Below are 16,583 nucleotides of genomic sequence, written 5' to 3'. Positions count from 1 at the left end.
TTGTTGTTGTTGTTTGTTTGTTTTTTAACAGAAAAACAGGCATTTATTGAACTGCATTAGATTCCAGAGATGAAAGTTTCTTCATAGGAAAGGTGCTCCAGTCCTCTGATCATGTTAGTGGCCCTCCTCTGCACCCACTCCAAGAGCTCCACATCATTCCTGTGCTGGAGGCCCCAGGCCTGGACGCAGTACTGCAGATGGGGCCTCACAAGAGCCGAGTAGAGTGGGACAACCACCTCTCTCTCCCTGCAGGCCATCCCTTTTTCAATGCAGCCCAGAACACCTTGGCCTTCTGGGCTACAAGTGCTCATGGCTACACTGCTGGCTCATGTCCAGCTTCTCGTCCACCAGGACCCCCAAGTCCTTCTCCACAGGGCTGATCTCAAGGGGTTCTTAGCCCAGTCTATACAAACACCTGGGACTGTGCCAGTCATAAGTTAGCAACATGAGACAGGTTTCTTGGTAGGAAAGATTTCTTTATTGCTGCATATCTCTGTCTTCTTCTAAACAAACCTTTTGTATTCTAACATGCACATTCAGTACATTTCCACTAACAATCCATTGGCTAGAAAGCAAGCAAGTTCCATAACAAGTCTTCATAAACAGCAGAGAGCTTAGCTACAAAACATTCTTGTTTATTCTGTTCATCTCCCTTTCCCACCCTGTGTTATCAGCAAGTTGACATTCAACGAGGTCGGGCCGACCTCTCCATTTCCCAAAATTCCCCCCTCTTTACTAATGAAAAAAACGTGATTTAAAGCATCTTGTACTGTTTTCTGAACACACTGCAATAAGCAAGGAATGCAAACTAAAACAAAGAGAAAAATGATGGGACAAACTGACCTGTTCTGTATCCACACTCCCAGCCTTCCTAGGAGGCCTCCAAACATACCCAACCCATTATCAATCTTTAATTTCTTAACTCCATTCTGCAAATCTTGAATGCTTTTATGTATTGATTTCAAATGATCTGACAAGTTCATACAACACGTGCCATCGAAATCCTGACACCCGTGACCCTGAACTAACAGCAAGAAGTCTATAGTAGCACAATTCTGTAGTGTAGCATGTCATACTGAGTCTATACCTCGTGCTGCCACGCCATTCCCCAGAGGTCCGTAAACACCTGTGGGGGCTATGATGACAGCGGTATCATTTACGATTGTGTCTGAGGAGGTGCCCAAGTCCACCCCGATGCTGCTATGGGTTCTGGCATATAAACTGCGGCCATATTCGCATGCAGGTTCTGGCATATAAGCTGCGACAACCACCTGAGTGGAATTTGCTGTCATCATGCGACCCCCCGTCATGCTCCTCCAGTAGTTTCCCACTGGATGGAGCAGTTGGTCATTGATATCCTATTTCGACCAACAATCCCGTAATCTGTGGTTGCCTTTTTTGCATCTCGGACATAATTGTTGTGATCTACTCCCCTTCCATGGACACTTTGCACAAAGGTGCCCAAATTGGTTACAGCCAAAACATCTGTGCTGCTGGTTAAGGGATACAGCGGCAAATACGCCTAGGCTGCTAGCATAACCTGGTGTTGATATGTGCCAACATCCATACATGCATTAATCATTTCCTCAGTAGTGGGATTTTTTACAGCACGTAACATCTTCTGGCAATCAGTGTTCACATTTTCAATTGCTAGCTATTGAAATACAAGAGCTGTCACCTGTGCATTACCGACCTGCTTTTCCAGCAAATTTTTAAGCCTATCCAGAAACGTCATATATGGTTCTTGGTGCTGCTGATTAATGCTCACAAAAGGCTGTCTTTGCTCCCTGCCTCCGGCACAGACTGGAGGGCACACACTGCCAGATGCTTAACTTACTGTAACCCTTCTGCAGGGATTCGCACCTGCTGAGCTGGGGTGGAGAAATCCCCCTCCCCATCAAAGCATTCACATCTACAGCCTCAAGTGGATTTCTCTGTGGCAGTGCACGATTTTCAGTCGCCTGTGTCTGTGCCAATCCTCTCAATTTCGATTCCCACGTAGTATACTGCATATTGGTCATGATAAGACAACACATCATTTTAAAATCATGTGGTGTAAAAACAGAGCTATCACATATGGATTGAATTGACAGTATATGGGGCACTGATGCCATGGTTTGTTACTGTACACTCTAAATCTCCCAGGATACTATACGATATAGCCTCCCACCGTGGTTCTTGATCTGGGGCTACCATTACAGGGAATGCCCTTAACATACCTACGTCTCCAGCAGCTTTCCTAGCTTCCATCTCCAAAGCACCCATGCATCGTGTGGATCGAAGGGAGACAGATCCAGCTCTTAGTGAGAGTCTTTCGGGCCAAGATCAAAGGGATCATTGGGGCACTCAGGAAGGGAGGCAGTGAGCTCACCACCTGCAACAGTGGTCACAAGGGGGTTGCTGGCACAGCAGGTGAGTCTGAGGAGGAGCGTGCAGATCCTTCACCCTCAGTCGGACTGGGGGTGACTGACGATGACCCCACATGACTTTTTTAAGCTTCAAAAATTTTTCTCCAAGTTTCACGCAACCTGGACACCACTTTATCACTTTTAGTGGATGTGTCCCACAGTTTCACGCAATCCCTTCCCAAGACTCTGGGTCGTAAACTGTGCCTGGAGGTATCCATCCTGGTGGCCCATACAAGCATTTGCCAGAGATCATGGGGAGATACTGACATTGTTTAAGGATAGATTGAAAATAACTAGGATGTTTTTCTGTTCCGAGGTCATTTTGTTCCTCATAATGTGCATGCTTACCTTCATCCAGCGAGAGGCAATCAGAGTAGTTAGGGACAATGAATCCTCGGTCTGACATGTTTATCTCAACACTTGTACAAGTTCTCCACGTTTTTCTCAATGCCTTCCGTGTTTGCCTCAACAAACTCAGTGAGCTCCACCCTAGTCTCAACAAACCTCGCATTTGTCTCAACACACCCCACATTTGTCTCAATGTGTTCCAAACTGGTCAGTCTTTAAGTCAGGTCAAGTCCCTGCTGAGGTCCCTGTTTGGATACTGACTGTTCCAAGCAACACAGCACAGGGCTCCCATGCATGGAAGATTTCTTTATTGCTGCGTATCTCTGTCTTCTTCTAAACAAACCTTTTGTATTCTAACATGCACATTCAGTACATTTCCACTAACAATCCATTGGCTAGAAAGCAAGCAAGTTCCATAACAAGTCTTCATAAACAGCAGAGAGCTTAGCTACAAAACATTCTTGTTTATTCTGTTCATCTCCCTTTCCCTGCCCGTGTTATCAGCACATTGACATTCAACGAGGTTGGGCCAACCTCTCCATCTCCCACACCTTGCACTTGGCCTTGTTAAATCTCATTAAGTTCAAACAGGCCCACTTCTCCAGCCTGTCTAGGTCCCTCTAGATGGCTTTCTTTCTTTCCAATGTATCGACTGCACTGCTCAGCTCGGTGTTGTCTGCAAACTTGCTGAGGGTGCATTCAATGATATCGTCTATGTCATTGATGAAGATGTTGAAGAGCACTAATCCCAAGACTGACTCCTAACGGATACTACTTGTGACTGGCCTCCACCCTGACACAGAACCATTGATCATAACCTTTTGGCTGCAACCAGCCTACCAGTTCTTAACCCACGAGTCCACCCTTCAAATCCACAGCTCTCAGTTTAGAGAAGATATGGTGAGGGACCACATCAAAAACTTAGCACAAGTCCAGACAGACGACACCCATCAGTCTTCCCCTGTCCACTGATGCTGTCAGTCCATCATAGAAGGCCACCAGATTTGTCAGGCAAGACTGCTCTTGCTGAAGCCATGCTGGCTGTCTCAAATCACCTCTTTATCTCGTATGTGCTTGAGCAAAGCTTCTAGGAGGATCTGCTTCATGATCCTCCCATGCACAGAGGTGAAGCTCACCAGCCTGAAGTTCTCTGGCTCATCATTTCTCCATTCCTTAAAAAATGGCAGTAATGTTTCTCTTTTTCCAGTCCCCAGGGACTCCACCAGATAGCTATGATTTTTCAAATATGAAGAGCAACCATATCAGCCAATTCTCTCAGAACCTTAGGATAGATATCATCCAGCTCCATAGACTTATATACGTTCAGTTTCACGAGGAGGTCTCAGACTTGCTGCACTGTTACAGTGGGACAGAATCTGCTCCTCTACACCACGTCTAGAGCTTCAGGGTCCTGAGACATGGAGAGGTGTCTGACCACCAGTGAAAAAAGAGGCAAAGTACTTACTGAGCACCTTAGCTTTTTCCATGTCTGAAAAAACCAGTTCTTCATCCTCATTTATCAGAGGGGGAACACTCTCCTTGGTCTGTCTCCTCCTGCCTATGTACCTGAAGAACCTCTTCTTGTTATTTTTCACATCCCTCACCAAGTTCAGCTCCATCTGTGACTTGGTTTTCCTAATATTATCTCTGCACACACAAACAATGTCCCCATATTCTTCCCAGGCTACACAACCCTGCTTCCACTTCCTGTACATTTTTAAGGTACAGGTCCTTGCTCAGCCACGCTGGTTGCCCACCTCTGCTCAATTTCTTCTGCTGGGAGACTTACAGTTGTTGCACTCTCAGAAGGGTGTCCTTAAAGAGCTACCAGCACTGTTCTGTTCCTATGCCCTTAAGGACAGTTTCCCAGAAGATCCCACCCAGCAGTTCCTTGAGCAGCCAGAAGTTTGCTCTCCTGAAGTTCAGGGTCCTGATTCTACTTTTTTGTCATGCCTGCATTCCTCCAAATCACAAACCCCACCAGGGCATGACCACTGAAGCCCAGGCTGCCTCCAGTCTTATTCTCCCTAATGCTCTTCTCTGCACTGATGAGCACCAGGTCCAGTAAGGCTTCACCTCAGTCCATCCATTACCTGGATAAGGAAGTTATCCTCAACAGACTCCAAAAATCTCCTGGATTGTCTGCCACCCATCGTGCCACTATCCCAGTAGATATCCGGGTGATTGAAATCCCCCATCAGGACAAGAGCCCACGAATGCAACACCTTCCATAGTTGAAGCAAGAAGGCCTCATCAACAGGCTTTCCCTGATCAGGTGGCCTGCAGCAGATCCCAACCACTAGATGTCCTTTACTGGATTGATCCTTGGTCCAGGGATCAGCCATAAGTTGTCAACCTGGGTATGGCTGTTTTCTCAGGCACAGCTCTTCACAGTCTACCCACTTCCTAACATAGAGGGCAACTCCCCCTTCCTTCCTACCTCATCTATCCCTTCTGAAGAGCCTGTGGCTTTCAGAGTATTCCAATCATGGAATTCATCCCACCATGTTTCTGTGATAGCAACCAGATCATAGTTTTCCAAGCACATCACAGTTTCCAACTTATTTCCCATGCTGCACTCATTAGAGCAAAAGTACTTCAGCTGGGCTTTCTGACATACTACCTTTCTAGAGGCACCCTTTCTCAAACCTCCGAAGGAACTTTGAAGTTTTCCCTCACCACTTCCTAGAGGGACAATAGAAGGTTTCAGATGGGGTGGTCAACAACATTACCTCTTCTGTGGAGTTCCCAGAAGATCCTACAAAACAGTTCAGTGGTTTATCCTCACCATCTCCTACAGCAGCAACATCTCCAAGCCCTTCTCTGTCCCACTGACCTCCACTCACTCCCCTCATCAAATCTGAACTACTTGCTCCACCCTAGAGAGCATCGTTTTATCCTCATCCCCCTTTATACCTAGTTTGAAGTTCTCTCAACAAGCCCTGCCAGCTCCTGGGCTAGGATCAGCTTTCCTCACAGAGATATGTGAGAACTGTCTGCTGTCATCAGGCCAGGCACCAAGTAAACCGTCCCATGGTCAAAGAACCCAAAGTTCCTAGGGCAGCATCAACCTTTCAGCACTTATTCAAAGTGTTTTCCTACACTGCTCCATGTCCTTCACCAGAAGGCAGAGAGGATAATACCACTTACACACTCACTCCTTCAACCATTTGCTCTAAACCCCTGAAATCCTTTTTGATAGCTCACAGGCTTCTCTGAGTGATTTCATCACTGCCTACCTGAACTATCAATAGCAGATAGTATTCAGAGGAGCGGACTAGACCCAGGAGTTTTTTGGTAATGTCCCTGACACAGGCCCCAGGGAGACAGCACACCTCCCTACTGATCAGGTCTGTAAATGGGGCCCTCCGTTCTCCTGAGAAGGGAACTGCCCACCACAATTACCCTTCTGTCTTTCCTGACAGAGGTAGTCTCGGGGCATGGGGGTGACTGCCTTGCCCTAGGCTCCCTCCTAGGCAGATCCTCCCTCACCTTCCCATTCACCTCCCCTTCAATTTCCACCATCTCAAACCTGTTGCTTAGTGGGATCTGGTGTAGCAGGGTAGGCAGGCAGGGGGGGTGTACCTGTGATGCTGAGTCGGAACTCACTTTCAACCCTCTTCATCTGTCAGATCTGTCCAACTGTGAAGGGCAGAGGGTCCACCACTTTTCTGGGGACCCTTCCTTCCAGCATGCCAGCCAGTCACTCCACCAATCGATCTCCCACTCAAATTCCCTGATGGCCCATAGCTTCTCCAACTCCTCCTTGAGCTCTGCCACCAGGCTGAGCAGCTCATCCACCTGCTCACACCTCACACAGGTGGCAGGAATCCCTGCCACCCTCCCCCAGCAGCAGCAGGCTCAGGCACTCCCTGCAGATGGAGATCTGAACAGCCACATTTCTGGGCAGGCCCTCTGTCTGGATCACCACAGTCTTCTTGGAGCAAGCCCGCTATCTTGTGGAGACCATATTAAAGCCTGTGGTCCCAGAGACTGCCAAGAGGAGAGCAAGTACTAACTTTATTTTCTCCACCTCTCAAAAGTCAAAAACAGGTAAAGTTATTTTAATCAAAATAGTACTATCCAATTCTCAATTCATTCAAATACTGCCACTAAGTTAAGGAGGATAACCTAACATTCTTCATGCCAAGGACCAATGATATTAGATAGAACACACACAAACTTCTTTCTTTAAAGACCCTTAGGTTTACTTATCAGTCCTTGATGATCTGTATTAATAGTTCCTTGTTTTTGTATTTAAGCTTTCACACAGAGCACATGCTTTACAAACTACTCTCTTTGCCTTTTCTCTATAAGGAGTGTTCATTCAAAATCTACTCTCTTCTGAAAAAAATCCATCATCTTTTTTTGGCCTAAAACTAAGCCAAGTATTTCCATTAGAAAACCCACTGCTTTTGGGTCCCTTATCTAGCTGGACCTCTGGAAAAACAGTATACCTATTTCATCCATTTATTTATTACAACCTTCCAATTGCCTTGGTGCATAATCCCCAAGAGGACAAGCAGCCTGTCTTTGGACATCTAGGATCTTTATGGACAGGCAGTTTGGACTTCAAGACATTGCCCACCTAATGACACTGAAGTATGCAGGCTGACAACTGGCTACAACGGAGCAGTTATTTCTAAACACACAGTATTCTTCCCATACTAGTTCTATAGAAATCAAAGGCAAATCCTTCTTTCTGCCTTCAGTTTCTAAAACTTCTTCAGCCCAAATTAGATGTAGACTAGCTAGCAAACTAACCTGCTCCATTTTCCAATCCTGTTCAGATTCCAATATTGATTTGGCTTTTTATATTTGCTAGCTGCAGACAAACAGATCCAAGAAGTGCTTATGCAATGTAAGGGAGGTATTTCCCAATAGTTTTTTGCAGAGCACAAAAAACAAATTTGTCAGATTAAGGATGAATGTGGTTTTCCTTCAAATATCTAATTCTGCCCAAGTGACAACCAAAGAATTTATTACATAAGCCAATCCTTTGATAATCTAATCAGGTTTTAGACTGACTGCTAGCAGTGTGCACATTTATGACCAGCAAACTGGTATCCTTTATAAATCCTCAAACTAAAATAGCATTGAGCAAGACAGCCTAAAATACTGTAGTTCTGAATGTCCATGAGCTCAAAAATCATGTCACCTATCAGGATGGTTTGTCAATCCCTCTTCTGCATTACAGGGAATGGCAGGCTGACAGAAAGACAGGCTTCCAACACACATTGCCAAGACAAAACATGCCTGATGCTGACTGGATTAGCCTTCACAGCTGAGCCACCTGAGATATGTTGGAATATGTGCTTCATGCTGAAACATGTCAATAAAACCAAGAAGGGAGAAATTTGAGCCAAAGCTTATTGCTACAAGAAGAAATGAATCAGCAAGTCAACAAGGTTCAGAGTACCCATGGCTTATATAAGAAGGCTGGAACATGTCCAAAAACTACTGGACATGTGGGAAAACAAGAATATTGAAGGGATGGGACTCTCTTTAGCCAGTGTTGTTTCCTTTATTCAGTAAGTCCTTATATCAAGACAATGAATAGCGATTTTCCTTAGCTGACTCAGTACACAGTTTCAAGAACTGCATATTTAACTGGAGCACAGTCAGAAGACCAAATACAAAATACTACACTACTGTAACAGAAGCTGCAGTACTCTGTACAAGGGAAGATTTCAGTGACTTGTCAAGTGCATGCATTAGTTATAATACTTTGCAAAAAAAAAAACAAAAAATAAATACCAACAAAATATGACAAACTTCAGCACTTAGTATTTGTTCTTAAACTTTATTTCATTGATTTCAGTTCTATACAAGTTAGAACTCATTTAAGGTTCACTATCTATAATTACACAAGGTTAATCATTACCTTCATGACAGACCTAAGCTTTTAGTGGAGTACTAACTGGATTAAGCGACAAATTAAAGCATCTTTTCCAAAAATAAAACTTTGAGAAGAAGCGGCTGAACACATTCAGTTGACAGCAAGAAGCCTCTATCCCAAACAGACACTACATTTCTTGTGAAGTACACATTTAACCACTGTATGTTTTACAGTTCAACTTTTCTAAACCTGCTTGCAGCTACAAGTCTATTACAAAGCTTACAACCCTGCTCCTTTTAGTTAACAGAGATTTCCTTCACCCTGGAAATGGTGATGGCTCATTAGTCAAGTATGCCAAAGAACCGACAGTTAAGCACAAAGACGGTGATACAGGAGAGCAAACAAAAGCAAGGCAACAAAAAATAAACTACAGATTAACCATTCAATTTGAATTATGATAAGACTTAACAAGTGCTTCAATGGCAAAAAAAGATTTGCAATGAAATTAGGATTATGAAAATGAGATTACAATTCAACATAAAATTGTTCTTAACACTAAAAAAATCTGCAATCATTCTATTTGTGCATGCATGTTAGGACAAGCTAATGTGAAACACATGAATATACCATGACAAAGGAATTATCTGTCTCTAAACAGAAGTTGTGCAATGTTGCCTGAAGTCCCTGCTTTGTTACTGATGCTTTAGTAGTAAACAGGAGACTAAGAGCCTACTGAAGAAGTCTCAGCCTATCTACATGATAAAACCATATCCCTCCAATGGTTACTTCACAGTATCTCTCACAAGCCAGAGAACCGCAAAATAAATCTCAGATATGAAATAGAGAAATACAGCCCTTAACAATTCTGTGTAACCAAAGATGTATAGAAACAATAATTCTGAAATGCTCACATAGAATATCAGGTATTTTAAAGAAATAATTAAGCTTTTCCTCCAAAAAAGATGGAATCTGTTCAAAATAAGTATTCTTGTCTTTTTTTTTTGTAATCTTTATTAAAATACGTCATAATAAATCTTATTAAAATAAGCCCCAAAAACACATTTAAAAAAAAAATTCCAACTCACTCATTATCATTTCATAATGGTTCCATCATGGAACAATCTTTTCCATATACGTCTCTCTTGAAGTATTGCCTCCTACTTATTTCCATGGAAATTACAACCAATATAAAAGAACACAATACTATGAAAAATTTCTCAGCTACAAAATACTCTTTCAAAACAGTCACCACAGCTAGCTATGCATTTTTACCAGCAATGAAAAGGAGCCTGCATGCCTCACTTATAAAAATCAGCTCCAGTGGAGGTAATCCACTACCACTGTAGAAATGAACCACCCACCACCTCACTGTGCTCACATCCACTGGCTGGTCTTCATAAACATTCAACAAACGTTGATGAATGTCAGTGAGTACCATATTTTCCATGTGGCAGAAGTCAATGACACACCTTTGGTCCACACATACTTGCATATCAGATACCATTTTGTCAGACCACCCCCTCTACTACCATCTGTCACACAGCAACAACATGTAATGGAATATTGGTGGGAAGGTACAACCTCTACTGTCATACCACCAACATCCTCTGACATTGTGGGCCAACATAATAAAATAGGAGGCATCACTTTCAGAGCCGTCATTTGCATTTAAGACAATATTTTTCCTATGAAATATTTCTCCTCCCAGAAGTCAAGGATTTTCTGTGGGTAGTTAAAAATTTCGGTAAGTTACTGTACCTGTATACTTGGGTCAGAGAAAAAGATTAAGAGAGCAGGATGAAAAACTGTATTTTGCTCCACGGTACTAGTAAGGACTAAGATAGTAATTCCTTTTGCAATGTATTAAGATCAAAATTCTGAAAAACATCAATCATATACTTTCTAAAAAAAAAAGACTCCTTATCACTTTATGTTGTCTCTAATGCTTTACAAGTGGATAACTGCATCTATGATGAATTACAGAGTTAGAAGTGTTTAAATTTAAAAGTTTCAACTTCCCAGAAAAATACCACTTATAACTTCATTCAAACAGATACAGAAAACTAAAGGGGTACATGCTTGTAACTGCAAAGGAAAAAAGAAAAACAAACAAACAAACAAAAAATTAATCTATGGCTAGGTTGAGAGCACTTAAGTTAGCTTACTGAGGGCAGAAGTGCTTTTTGCTGAGTTTTATTTTAGAGCTATAAATACACTGCCATAAAAAGTCTAACTACTTCATATACATAATATTCTATATAAAAAAGTAATGCAGAAAATTAAACACAACGTTTTGTGATTCGAGCATGACAGAACAGTTACACTGCAGAGATACCCCTAACACTTCTTCACAGAAAGCCACCACAGTTATCAGTTCTCAAACACCTTCCCTACCAGCAGCTGGAAAAAAAAATCATCAGCAATTAAAACAAAGCTTAGTCATCTTACATGCGAAGGCAAGAGAAGATAATAGTAGCACATCATAGAGCAACTAAAACAATACGTGTACTCAAAACACTTCATTCCTTTTATCTCCTTCAATATCTCTAGACAGTCACCTACCCGAATCACTCCACCACTGCCAATTTACAGCACAGGAGTCTGAATCAGCTTCTGAAGTTGGATCAAAGAGTCACCAGGATACAGCACGGAGTTTATCAAATCATCCACCACACGGAACTGTGAAAAATAATTGAACAATGTTTTCAAGATGACAGGTATAAATGGACTTGTAAAAAAATAATCATTTCAAACCACTCATTACTTTTGCTTTAAGATCAGCACTAAAACAGAAGACACTGAAAAGGTAATGTGTAACTTATCAATACAAGAACCATTCTACAGTTACTCAGGTATACCTCCTGTCAAATCTCAAAGTAATATAAATACTGCGCCAAAATACAGAATAAGCTAGAACTGATTATCACATCTCCAATTTACACCAGACAAAACAAAAACATATGCATTGATAGCAAGATTGAGTTCAAAACAATTGTTATTTGTGAGAAGAGATTTTTATGTAATTATCGAGTTAACAAAATGCAACTGAAAACAACAGTCTGTGCAGGACCTACACAAGACGACTTCCTCCTTAAAGGTTGCTTTTTGCTTTGCTTTTCTGGCACAGCTGAAGCACATTCTCTGAGAGAGAATCTATACCATCCATACTGTCACAAAAACTCCCACAGACCTCATGGGGAAATACAACTCCTAGCAATAGATGAGTCCCTCAAAACGCAGCAGTTATTTTAACTAACCTACCAGACGCCTTTCATTTAGCTTAACATGAGATTTTATTGAAAGTCTGCAGCCACAGCTATTGGCAAGACGGTTGCTTACAAGTAGTTGAACCTCTTCTGAGAAGTTTTTCTGCCTGGAGAGCATTTGTAGAGCATTTGTGGAATACTACCATATACTCTGTATGTTGAGGACATTGTTTTACTATGTAGCCCTGGCTAGTAAGCGGGAATAATGAAGTAAGTCCAAGATGTATATGGAACATACCCATTGCCTCATCTTGATGACATTTCTTGGGGCCAGTTCAAATAAGGTGACAAAATACAGAAGGAGGACCATAAATTACAGGAGGATGCTTTTGTCATCTGCTTTCAAAACAGCAAACATATTCCACACCAAAAGAAATCTAATAAATTCAGGTAAGTGAGTGAAATCTTTCTCTAAAGAAAAAAAGATCCTGGGGGGGATATCAGATTCTAACATAGTATAGTATTTTTATAAAGCATTCAGTCACAAAACTGAATTTAATAATTCCAAAAATTTCTAAGGTTAATGACTACTATTGTTGCACATAAAACAACTTCTGTCACTTTCAGAATACGTACTGTGATTTAGCAATCTCTAAAACCTCCATTCTAATGTAACCATTTAACAGATGATTTGTGTTTCAGCTTTGCCAAGACACTGCTGGTATGATTTCTCAAGGTCTTACAGCCAGCAAATCAAGAAACCCTGAAGAATGCCAGGGCTCTAAGGTCGTATAGCTACTTCCCTGATTTGCTTAGGGTGTAGAAGGGAGAGAAGAGGTTGTCCTCCCTTATGGTGGTGGAACTTTCCTTTGAAGTCTTCCTACTACCTTTCTATGTATAGCCAAAATTTTACATGACCAAAAATACTAATGTAAGTACTATATTAAATAAAGTTCGTATTTGGCCAGCAACTCCCTCCACACACATCCCACTTAGAAACTGTTGTTTTACGATGTGATTTGAACAGCTTTCTTGGTTTGTAACTAACAAGAGCAGAATATCTTCCCTTCCTTTGTCTCACCCTCTTCCACAGAAGGTTAAAATTTCAGTTCAGCTGCAGATGTAAGTGGCACCCTTCAAGTGGACTGACAAACATGCTGACTTCTCCAGAGTGACGTGTCCAGGACTGTGACTGCCTCCATCACATACTGAACAGTGCTTCAATCTGTGACATACTATATCCAAAGCAGCAAGGACACAATAGCTGTAGGGCCATATACACAATGACCACCTTGCACTGATCGTTACATAAAGGATTATTGTCTAGGTGTTATCTAAGGACTGAAACTCTCCTCCATCTTTTTTTCTCTCTCCCTACTGAGAAATACAGCTTTGTTACACTAGCTCAAAAGACAGACATCAGCTTAACTCGACTGTCAAGTGCAGTGTTTCCTGTGACCATTAACCACTTCCTTGTTACTAAGATTTAAGTTTTTCTTTTTTCTTTAAGAAAGAAAGTGACTACTGTTGTATAAATACTGCAAGCACACAGTGCCAAGCTTGTCTCCAAAATTAAAGGTTTAGAAGAAGGAGAATGAGTATTTTTTAAATCTTCAGAAAAAAAAATCTGGTACTTCTTCCCCTAACTTTTTATCCAGAACATGACAATTTAGAAATTAAATATCTGCAGCTACTTCTAGCTTTTTCATTATCACGTACTCCATCTTTAAGTAAAACACAAGCTGCCTAATTAAAAACAAGAACTGATTCCAACTCAAAGCCCTGATGAGTGGGTCACTTAGTAAAATAGCACATGCGTTACATTTGAGATATACTCATTTCAGAAGAGTTATAAACCAGAACTCTTCACAGCTAGACAGATTTCGCCACTGAGTGCACAAAGTCAACTCTTTTAGACAACATCTGATTGAGAACAAGTACATTTGTGGCTACAAAGCCAAGTATGATAATATTCAACTTGGATTTTCGTACCACACTTCAGAAAGTCATGTTCCATTAAAAAAAAAAAGTTATTAATTAAGAAAAGAAGCTTTTGTTGTCCCTTTCTGGTCATCTGGTTACTGTTGTTCCTTTTTTCAATATTTCTATTGCATGAAAGATCAGAATCTGACTAGTTTCATAAAGTTCTGGACAAGTATTGCAGGAAAGAGAAAGGTAGGGAAAGCATTGTTATCCAGAACTTCACATTTTCAAAGAAAATATTTTGGAGCCTATACTAGAATCAGTAGAATGTAAGTTCATAACCCAAATCCATCTACTACTTTTGAATAGATTTAATGAAGAAAGATTATATAGCCAGCATCATTTCACTACATAATTCATACAAAGCCAAAAAACATCATCACACTGCTCATAGCAATAGATACAGTTACTGATAGCAGTAAGCAATCACAATGATCATTTCAAGTAGCAAAACTCCTCGGAAATACTCCATTAAACAAGCCTTATAGACTCAGAAAGACTATTAAAAATGTTTGTTAGTCAGTCCTACTGCATCAGGAGATGTATACAAGCTAGCATTTTGCTTTCACAAGGAACAGAAGAAAAATTCTTTTTCTACTACATGATTCTCCCCTTCTTCATCCACCATGACAAAAGAAAAGAAGACACATTTAGAGATTTCCTTAAGCATGCTTCTGCTGAATGTATAGTTCAAACTAAAGGGAAAATAAAGAGAAAAATATAAATTTATGAATTCATGAACACAAATACTAGGAAAGCAGTAATACTAATTTAGCATTAATATTAATACATTTGGGTATGAAAAGAACAAAGAATCTTATCCATGAGTGGTTTCTGAAAGCAATTAAATACTTCGTGGAGATAATGGAGGATGGATATAATTACAGAAAACACACACCCAAATTAGTTATTTCATATTGCAAGAAGTTATTTTGACACATTCATTCTTCACTCATTCCAAAAATCAATAGGAGTTTAAACATCCTTGATTACTATCCTTCAAAATGTTAATATATAATTTTGTTATATAGCAATTCACTTTCCTGGAAAGTAAGTGATTGACAGGAGAATGAATTAACTTGCAGATTCTGTGCAAGCATAGGTACTTGCCAACAAGTAGCTCAAAAATTAGTTTTTACGCAACCTAAAAATAGAGAAATTTGACACAAGGTTCTACTTTCTTCTCTAAATGAATGACTTCATGACAGGAAAGGAAGGAAGCCCTCCTAAACAGTGTATGTTATTGCACTTAGCTCAGCCTCACCATCGGCTATAATTTCAGCAAGCACAACTCAACTCCTATCCAAGAATCAAGACTGATACAAGAAAAATTATGATCTTAGCAGAAAGAGTGATTTCCACTTTGGATATTAAAGTTAGGGATCTTAAAATATCTCTTTTATTCCATCTTTTTAGATAGACACACACATCCCTCTATGTTTATATATATCACAAGACAAACGTGAAGATACATATTTAGTTCACTCTTGTGAACCTTTTCTGCCCAATAATAAGAACAGATACACAGAAACTGGGGTTCAGTATTTCATGAGCCTCTGATTCTTCCCAAAAGAGATAAATATCTACAGGAGAGAGTAGGGGACAGTCAGAAGCAAGCAAAGACAAAAAGAATTTCAATTTCATGTTTTAAAGTGAAAAAAAAAAAACATAAGACAGGCAACTTCCAAATTAGAAAAAGTGAATATAGTTAATAATATCTGCACCAAATACTCATTTGATGGGCAAAAGTGAAGAATATTAAGGTGTGACAGTAGAAGATACACGTGCCCTCAGGTCAAAAGTCATTTCCAATTTACCATGCTCTAAATTGTTACTACAGATATACTACTACAAATGAAGTATACATCTGAAGAAAGTATGACAATCACAACTGTTCAATGCTTATTTAAAAAAACAAGAGTCTGTTGACCTTTCGATTCCTAAACAGATCGTGAACGCGTTTCTCTTAAGATGAACTGTAATAAATTTTGGCTTGAGATTGGGGAAGACTGTAGCACGTGACCTTTAATTCATAAGATTAAGTTTTGGCCCCACAGAACTTGATAGCTTCACAACAGTTCCTGCTAAGTATGGAAAAGATCAGCATTGGGGACCTACCTTAAGGAAAAAAATTACCATCTCCAGTTAATGCTTAGACTAATCCTTGTACTACAAAGTTGAGAGGGGGAAAAAAAAAAAGCATATGCTAGAATATAGCATTCAAACTAATTCAGGACTTGATATATTCTGAGGAGCTTTTTTTTCAATCCTTGCACCTTGGGGAAAATAACTTTCTACCAATTGTATTTTCCTCTGATATGCAACATGATATAACAAACTAAGTGCAGTTATTTCACAGAATCATACAGCAGTTCGAGTTGGAAGGGATCTTAAGGGTCACCCAGTTTGAATTCCCTTGCCATGGGTAGGGGAACTTCTACTACATTTCCCAGGGCCACCTCCAAACTGGCCCTGAACACATCCAGAAATCAAGTATTCACAGCTTGTCTGGGCAGCCTGTGCCAATGCCTCACTACCCTCAGGTAATGAGCTTTCTATAATCATCTAATCTAAACCTCTCCTCTTTTAATTTGAAACTATTATTCATATCCCATCACTACACTCCCTAAAAAAAAAATTACCATTTTCCTTGTAGACCCAGTAGGTATTGGAAGACCACAATAAAGTCACTCTGGACCTCTCTTCTCAAGGCTGATAAACCCCAGCTCCCTCAGCCTTTGCTTCATAAGAGAGGCAGGCACTCCAGCACACTGATCATCTTCATAGTCTAATCCAGAA

The 16,583-nt window shown here is 40.7% G+C and overlaps 1 protein-coding gene across 1 annotated transcript in view; it reads right to left on the bottom strand.

Moving 5' to 3' along the window:
* LOC104914932 (erbin-like) overlaps positions 1-16,583 on the bottom strand; it is a 62,618-nt gene that overhangs the window by 37,276 nt on the left and 8,759 nt on the right. The window contains exon 2 of the mRNA XM_010725487.3: positions 11,158-11,274. The gene's annotated coding sequence lies outside the window, so the exon portion shown is untranslated. The remainder of the gene's footprint in view (positions 1-11,157; positions 11,275-16,583) is intronic.

Source organism: Meleagris gallopavo, chromosome Z (assembly GCF_000146605.3).
Source record: "Meleagris gallopavo isolate NT-WF06-2002-E0010 breed Aviagen turkey brand Nicholas breeding stock chromosome Z, Turkey_5.1, whole genome shotgun sequence".
Taxonomy (NCBI): domain Eukaryota; kingdom Metazoa; phylum Chordata; class Aves; order Galliformes; family Phasianidae; genus Meleagris; species Meleagris gallopavo.
The sequence above is the reverse complement of the archived record's forward strand: the minus strand, read 5'-3'. Positions and strand labels throughout refer to the sequence as shown.